Raw genomic sequence first — 9,260 nt, 5'->3', positions numbered from 1 at the left:
CCTGCCCCCCAGCTCTTAGCTCCCCCCTGGGTTTCCGATCACTGTCAGTGGCAGGGGGCTTCTTCCTGCTTTCCCTTTCACCTCCCTGCATTGTGCCTACATATTCAAATTAACCGCCATCTTGTTGGCAGTTAACTGCCAATCTTAGTTGGCAGTTAATTTGCATATAGCCCTGATTAACCAATGAAAAGGGTAGTGTCGTATGCCAATTACCATTTTTCTCTTTTATTAGTGTAGATATCTATGGTTGTTTTTCATATTACTCAATTTTCAGTAATCTTTTAAATCTAAAGAATTGGGGGTTTTTTATGTTTTTGAAAACTTCTCGTATCATTACTTTTGTTTGTTTTTTTCAGCTCTGCCTCTCTCTTTTTTCTCCTTGGAACTCAATTTCATGGATGCAAGACTTTCTGGGACTTTCTCTCTAGCCTTAACTTTTATTTCATTTTCCAACCCATGTAGTCTATTGCACTGCATTTAGGGTAAGCTAGTCAGTGTGATTTCCAGCTTATTAACATACTCTTCAATTGTGTCCATTCTATCATTCAGCCCACGTATTGAGTTTTATTTTAATAGTAGTATTTTTTATTTCTAAGATCTAATATTGCTTTGTTGTAATTGCTGTTCTTTTTTATTTGTTATATCATTGAGAATATTAATTTCATTTTTATTAAAGCCTCCTTTTATTTGCTCCAGTAAGAATTTTTTCTCAGGTTTTAGGTTCTGTTGATGACTTTAGTACACCTGTTTTGTGATACTGGATTTCCTCACATATTTGGCAATTCTTGGTTTGGGTCTTGTATTTGAGGTTACTCTCCAAATTTGGGGACTGGGGAGCAAGATGTGTTACTGGTTGACGTCGTTTGCAAAGGGCACTGCCCTGTCTCTCCAGCTTACCTGTCCAACCTCACTTTTACAACCTGCAGCAAAGGCCTCTGCTGTCCTCTATTTGACAAATGGGGGAGAGGGTCTTTGGGGAAGGAGGAGGGTCAGTTCACCTGGTATCCATCGTTTCAGAGCATTCAATTTTCACAGCATCTCTTTTCTGTGTTAGTTCTGCTATGGCTTTTTCCTCAGCCAGTTCTATCTGCTTTCTGTCTCTTAAGGGCTTTATTAGAAGTATTTTTTCATCAATGATATCCTCTCTTGCTTTCCAGCACAATTATACATTTTAATTTTTTCCCTGTCATTCCTAGGGATTTTGAATAAAAGGGGAAATGGAAAAGTGTGATCTTTATTTTATTTCTGCACTGAATTATTATTAACTACTTTAGAGGTTTTAAACGGATTAGCTAATAACATTGGAGAAAAACACATTTATCTTAAATAATATAATTTGAAAATTAAAATAGTTGACCTTATAAATAATCTGGAAATTTTATAGTATCTTTTTGTTTATAGTATTATAGTTATAGAACCTATTCCATTTTTTAAATCAAACCTAACAGAATGTAATTCAATTTGCTGAAACTTAAAAAGGAAGGGATATCTGATGTCTTGTAATTATGGACAATGTAATTAAAGGAAGCTTTAAAGAAATGATTAAAATTTGTGAGATCAGAGACTAAAAGAAAAGCTAAGGAGGAATAATGTGTGTATTTATGAGTATGTGTTTACACACTTTTATTAGGATGCCTATTAAAGAGATACAATTTCTGGAGAGATGAATAAGAAAACTGAATCACCATCAGAGAGAATGGAGTGTAAAATTTCAAAGCATTTATTGATAATTGAAATCGAGTTGGTGATTGTGAGAAGGGCAAAAATGTATTTCTGTTGTGATTTCTGTTCATAATAAAATGTGTATTCCAAGACTGTGCATACCTATTGGGCTTAAATTATTTATTTGAAAGTAATACCTGTATATTTTAGAATTTTTAAATATATTTTTATTGATTTCAGAGAGGAAGGTAAAGGGAGAGAGAGAGAGAAACATGAATGACGAGAATCATTGATCAGCTGCCTCTGGCACGCCCCCTACTGGAGACTAAGCCCGCAACCCAGGCATGTGCCCTTGACTAGAATCAAACCTGGGCCCCTTCAGACCACAGGCTGATGTTCTATCCACTAAGCCAAACAGGCTATTCTAGAATTTTTAGAATATATGGATTGAAGAAAGCACAAAATAAAAATTGCATATAATTTCTCCACCAAGAGATCACCCACTTATTAACATTTAAATTATTTTTATTTAAATTTGTTAGGGTGACATTGGTTAATAAGATAATACAGATTTCAAGTGCACAATTATGTAATACACTAGAGGCCCAGTGCACAAAATTCATGCGGGGGCAGGGAGAGGTGTGTGTGTCCCTCAGCCCAGCCTGAACCCTCTCCAATCTGGGACCACTTGAGGGATGTCGAATGCTGGTTTAGTGGGATCAGGCCTAAGCGGGCAGTAGGACATCCCTCTCACAATCCAGGACTGCTGGCTCCCAACTGCTCGCCTGCCTGATTGCCCCTAACTGCTTCTGCCTGCCAGCCCCCTAACCACTCCCCTGCCAGCCTGATCGACGCCTAACTGCTCCCCTGCTGGCCCAATTGCCCCTAACTGCTCTCCTCTGCTGGCCTGGTCACCCCTAACTGTCCTCCCCTGCAGGCCTAGTCTCCCCCAACTGCCCTCCCCTGCAGGCCTGGTCCTCCCCAACTGTCCTCTCCTGCAGGCCTGGTTGCCCCTAACTGCCCTCCCTGCAGACCCAATTGCCCCCAACTGTCCTCTCCTGCTGGCCTGACTGCCCACAACTGCCCTCCCCTGTTGGCCATCTTGTGGTGGCCATCTTGTGTGTTGGAGTGTTGGCCAATTTGCATATTACCTCTTTATTATATAGGATCATTCTATGTAATTACATTGTATGTTCACCACTGAAAGTCAAATCTATTTCCATCACCATATATGTGACCCCCTTTTACCATTTACTACCTCCTCCCAAACCTTCTTCATTCATAACCATAATACTGTTTTCTGTGCCTATACGTTTTTGTTTATTTTGTTTGTTCATTTGTTGCTTTGTTTTATTTCCCACATATGAGTGAAATCATATAGTTCTTGACTTCCTCCATCTGAATTATTTTGTTTAGCATGGTATTCTCAAATTCCATTCATATTGTCTCAAATGGCAGGATTTCACGGTGTCCAAAAATATATGTACACTTTAAATAATTATTAATCCCAATGGGTTAAATCTTAAAAGAAAAAAACATCCATCGAGCTATCAGCTGTTAAACTGTATATACATTTTTGGGACACCCTGTTTGTACCACATTATTCAACCATCTATCAAAAGACACTTTAGTTGTTTCCATGTCATGGACACTGTGAATAATGCTACATTGAACACAGGAATACATATATATTTACAAATTAATGCTTTAAAATTTTTTAGGTAGCCCTAGCTGGTTTGGCTCAGCAGATAGAGCGTCAACCTGTGGACTAAAGGGTTCCAGGTTAAATTCTGGTCAAGAGCATATGCCCAGGTTGCGGGCTCAATCCCCAGTGAGGAGCATGCAGGAGGCAACCAATCAATGATTCTCTCTCATCATTGATGTTTCTATTTCTCTCTCCCTCTTACTTCCTCTCTGAAATTAATAAAAATATATTTTTTAAAATTTTTAGGTAGATATCCACAAGAGGGATTGCTGGGTACTAATTTTTGAGGAAACTCCATACTGTTTTCCGTAGTGGCTATGGCGCTTTACATTCCCAGGAGCAGCAAATGAAGGTTCCTCCTTCTCCGCACCCTCTCCAGCATTTGTTATTATTTGTCTTGTTGATAATAGACATTCTAACAGGTGTGAAGTGGCATCTCATTGTAGTTTTGATTTGTATTTCTGTAATAGCTAGTAAAGTTTAGCTTCTTTCATATATCTTTTGGCCATTTGTATGTGTCTGTTCATGTCCTCTGCCCATTTTTTAATGGGATTGTTTGTTTATGTTGTTGTTGAGTTGTATGAGTTCTTTATATATTTTGGATATTAACCCTTGTCAAAACTGTTTTTTGCAAATATATTTTCCCATTCCATTTGCTGCATTTTTGTTTTGCTGCCAGTTTCATTTGCTGTGCAGAAGCCTTTTAGCTTGAGATAGTCCTATTCGTTAATTTAGACTTTATTTCCCTTGCCTTTGAGGTTAAATTTATAAAATCCTCTTAAGACCAAAGTCCATAAGTTTAGTACCTATGCTTTCTTCTATGTAATTTATTGTTTCAGGTCTTATAGTTAGAACCATTTTTACTTAGTTTTTGTGTATGGTTACAAATGGCAGTCTAGTTTCATATTTTTGCATATGGCTTTCTAATTTCCCCTCTTTATTTAAAAAGCTTTCTTTTTTTCCGTTGTATGTACTTGGCTTCTTTGTTGAAAATCATTTTCTCACATACTTGTGGTTTCATTTCTCTTCCATTAGTCTGAGTCTGATTTTCTGCCAATGCCATACTGTTTTGATGATTGTTGCATTGTAGTATAATTTGAAGTTAAGGAGTGTAATACTTCCAGCTTTGTTCTTTTTTATCAGAATTCCTTTGGCTATTCAGAGTCTTTTGTAGTTCCATACAAATATAATCTTCTTTGTTCTATTTCTTCTTTAAAATGCCACTGGGATTGTAATTGCATTAAATCTGTATGTTGCTTTCAATAATATGTCCATTTTAACTATGTTGATTTTTCCAATCCATGAACATAGAGTATCTTTCCATATTTTTGTGTCTTCTTCACTTTCTTTTAATAATTTCTTGAAGTTCTCAGTATAGGTCCTTCACATTTTTTGTTGCTTTTATTCCCAAGTATTTTATTCTTTTTGTTTCAATTTCAAAAGAAATTGTTTTGTTTTTCATTTCCTTCCCTGAAATTTCATTGTTAGTATATAGGAACACCATAGATTTTTGTACATTGGTCCTCACAGCTAATTGCCCTAGAGGTAAACAAACATGAAGCAACCAAAATGCAGAGACAAAGAAATGTGTCACAAATGAAAGAAATGGAAGAAAGCAAAGTACTGGATATAGAGTTAAGGTTACTTAAGAATCTTCTAGAAACCCCTGTACAGAGCTTCCTCAAAAAATCAAAAATGGAACTTCTATTTAACCCAGTGATCCCTCTTCTGAGAATATATCCTAAAAACCCCAAAACACCAACCAGAAAGAATATATGCACCCCTATGTTCATAGCAGCATTGTTCATAATAGCTAAGATTTGGAAACAGCTCAAGTGCACATTAGTAGATGAATGGATAAAAAAGCTGTGGGACATTTACACTATAGAATACTATGCAGCTGTAAAAAAAGAGGGATCTCTTACCCTGGCCAAATGGCTGAAGGCAATTCCCTAACCTGATAATCCTTGTACTGTTTACCAAATTACCTATGATATGCCTGTATGCATTCCTAAAGGGCAAATGTGTATTCAAGTGAATAAAGGCAGACAGGACCCAGTTTCAGTGAGCTTTTCCACTAGAGAGAGGTTTCCACCTGGCCCCCCATGCATTCTAAATTCATATTTCTTGTCTAGTGTTTTCATTTGTGCACAGCCCCTTCTTCAGATCCTGAACCCTAGCCGTAAAAGTTTGCGGCATATACTTACATGCATAGCCAATGGAAAGGGGCAATATGGTGGTGAAGACCTGGGTGGGGGAGGGGGTAGGAGATAGGAGGATAGGGCAAAAGGGGGAGGAATGGCAGATACCTGTAATACTATCAACAATAAAAAAATATTTTTTTAAAAAAGTAGTAACAACAAAAAAAGAAAGCATAAAAAACACAAATTAAAAAATATTTACAATATACTATCTCATAAGAGATTTACAAATTTAGCTTTTTTTAAAGTCATTTTCATATATATACATATATCTTTATTGATTTCAGAGGGAAGGGAGAGGGAACGAGAGATAGAAACATCAATGATGAGAACCATTGATTGGCTGCCTTCTGCATGTTCCCTACTAGGGATTAAGCCCGTAACACGAGCATGTGCCCTTGGTCAGAATCGAACCTGGGACCCTTCAGTCCACAAGCTGACACTCTATCCACTGAGCCAAACCAGCTAGGGCTAGATTTAGCTCTTCTTTAATCTACTGTGAATGAATTTTTGCCTACACTGCAAGGTAAAGGTCTAACTTCATTATTTTTCATGTGGATATCCAGTTTTCTCAGCACTATTTATTGGAAAAGACTATCTTTTATCTATTGAATGGTCTTGACACTCTGGTGATCATTTATGTGAGGGTTTCATTCTGAAATCCCTATTTCACTGGCCTGTCTGTCCATAGCCAGTAACATACTTTTAATTACTGTAGCTTTGTTATAAGTTTGAAAGTCAAAAAATGTGATTCCTTGAACTTTATTCTTCTTCAAGGTTATTTTGGCTAGTCTGGACTTCTTGCAATTCCTTATGAATTTGAGTATTAGCTTTTGCAATTCTGTGATAAAGGCTGCTAGAATTTTGATATAGATTACGTTGAGTCTGTAGATCACTTTGAGAAATATTGTTAAGCCTTTTTGTTACTGAACACAGGAGAAAGCTTAAGGCCTCCTCTGGTCATTTCTGAGCCTGAATCTTTCCCTGGGCAAGCCCAGTGGCCTTCCATATGCCCTCTACGTGTGGCTGTTTTTGAATGTCAAAAAAATAAAAATAAATGACCAGGTGCTGTTCTTACAAATTTCCTAGAAGCTGCTTTAGTCAGGGGGATCAAAACAATGTTGACTTGCCTTTCTTTGTGAACCAAATTATCAGAAACAACAACATGCAATCACATCACACAGCCCCAGTATTTAAAAAACACGGTCCTGTTGCCCACCCCAGTTCCAGAAACCCAAGAAAGAAACATGGGTTGTCATGTCCACAGCTGCCTGCCATGGGATGGGGTGGGTGGGGGTTAGTCACTACTGCACTGAAGGATGAAATGGACGATACTAACATCAATTCACCAGCCACGCTTTCCCCTGGTGCTGGAGTCAAACAGACTCCAGAGTTCCAAAACAGAAGTTTTCCTTTATACCCGTAAAACTGTTTCTAGGTGGAGAGACAGATTCCTGGCACTCACTTCATTATCGTCCCTGATTTCACTCCTCATCAGATGGGTTCTTAATTCCTAAATTTATATATACAGCTCAGACCTCTCTTCCAATTCCCAGACTCAGATATCTAATTTGCACATCTATGGACTTTCAATGCTTCCATTCAATCATACTATTTCTGTCTGGTCTATGTAGTCTCCCACTCATAATTGACCATTTCACACCTTCTTTCTTTTCAATCATCCAATATATCTTCACTCTCAGCCAATTGCAGTACTTTCTACCTTACTATGAACATTAAAGCCATCAAAGGAGATTCCTACAGACCCCCATCCCCTCTGCCCAACTACCATCATCTGCATCTTCATCCTATTCTCCGTCTGTTAACATAGATCCATACTCAAGGCCATGAATGCCAGCAGGTCAGAATCAGTAGAGCCATTTTAGAAGTCTACTTACCACATTCATGACATAGGAATATCCTGTGGCTAGTTTTGATGACCATAATTTTGGAAACACCACTCTAAAATGAATGCGTGACTGAAGTTAGTAAGGGCAAATTAAGCAAAAATAAAAATAAAAAATAATACAGCCCTAACCAGTTTGGCTCAGCGGATAAAGCATCGGCCTGCAGACTGAAAGGTCCCAGGTTCGATTCTGGTCAAGAGCACGTACCTTGGTTGCCGGCACATCTCCAGTAAGAGGTGTGCAGGAAATAGCTGATCAATGTTTCTAACTCTATCACTCTCTCTTCTGTAAAAAATCAATAAAGCATACTTAAAAAAACACAACCTAATTTTTAAAAAATAATACAAACAACAAAAAAGTTAATTCAAGGTTTCTGCTTATCTACATACTTCAAAAACTATTTCTTCAGTGTGGTAAGTTTTTAGGGGAAAATATATACTTTTTCACTGTTATCATTTTCATTTATATAATACTGAGTAAGTATGCGTCTTTACCTACAATTTCTCAAGTAAAAAATTATTTTGCCTTGACCAGTTTTGCTCAGTGGATAGAGCATCAGCCTGCGGACTGAAGGATCCCAGGTTCAATTCTGGTCAAGGGGATGTACCTTGGTTGCGGGCACATCCCCAGTAGGGAGTGTGCAGGAGGCAGCTGATCGATGTTTCTCTCTCATCAATTTTTCTAACTCTCTATCCCTCGCCCTTCCTTCTCTGTAAAAAATCAATAAAAAATATTTTTTTAAAAAATTGTTTTAAAATCTAGGAGAGAATGGTACACCATGTCTATTAGTGATCCAAGCATGTCCACTAACAAAATACTATAACTGTAATCAAAGTGTAATATATAAAATGCTGAAGAACATTCTACCTGAATTACTGGTACCTGGAGGGCGACATAAACAGTTCAGAGAGGGAAAACTGTGTTCATACTGCATGCTCTAGTATTCTTTTCTATTGTAAGAATTTATCAATATCTTCTCTACAACTGAGTTATCTTTATTTACTCTGACATAAACCTATTTTCTCCAAACACACTGCATTGTCTTTTCTCTAGTAGTATAAATTGTCCATTTCCTTAAGAAAAAATAAATAAAAATATGCTCTATATTGCCTTCATTTCTCTTCATTTTTATTTGATACGTTTTAAAAAGATTTGGACCTCAAGAATAGAGTGGCACTGTATGTGTATTTAAATTTGACCAATATTTTTTAAACAAAAAGATCAGCTAGACATTTATATTGATTTATATTTTCTGGGCTCCCTGCTTATGCTGCAGATCAGTTCAAAGCTCTCTCTAAGTTTATATTCTTAGAAAATGATCCTCTATGAAAGATGTGTGAAAGCCATCCTATCTTTATTTCAAACCATGTTTCTAGTTTTAAATTTATAAAGTCCTTGGATAAAAGTCTTAGGACACAGAGCCAGGGAGATATGCTCTAAAGATGTAAAATAAACATGCATGACTCTTGCAACGGGATTCACAAGAATAATGAAATCCTGACCATGACAAGGGCTCGCCCTTTGCATCTGTGGCTCCAGCTGAACCAACCAACATTGTCTGAGTATATTTCTGACTGTTTCTAATCAGATGTTTCTCCACTCTCTCCCCTACATTCTCTTTTCTCTGTCCCTCTGGTTATTATTTTTTTTAATTTTCTTTTTCCCTTTCTCTCCTTCCTCTCTTCCCGTAAGAGTTACTTCAGATATTCCCACCTCTTGAAGGACATGAATGAATCTCACTCAATGACATGTTGTGCCCTGGCATATTGTGATGTTTTATTATTG

At 37.3% G+C, this 9,260-nt stretch overlaps 1 pseudogene; it reads right to left on the bottom strand.

The window, feature by feature from the left end:
• The window catches only part of LOC102762007, an 8,896-nt pseudogene extending 4,466 nt beyond the window's left edge, over window positions 1-4,430 (bottom strand).
• Window positions 4,431-9,260: the final 4,830 nt, after the last annotated feature.

This window comes from Myotis davidii, unplaced genomic scaffold (genome assembly GCF_000327345.1).
Source record: "Myotis davidii unplaced genomic scaffold, ASM32734v1 scaffold252, whole genome shotgun sequence".
Classification (NCBI taxonomy): domain Eukaryota; kingdom Metazoa; phylum Chordata; class Mammalia; order Chiroptera; family Vespertilionidae; genus Myotis; species Myotis davidii.
The sequence above is the reverse complement of the archived record's forward strand: the minus strand, read 5'-3'. Positions and strand labels throughout refer to the sequence as shown.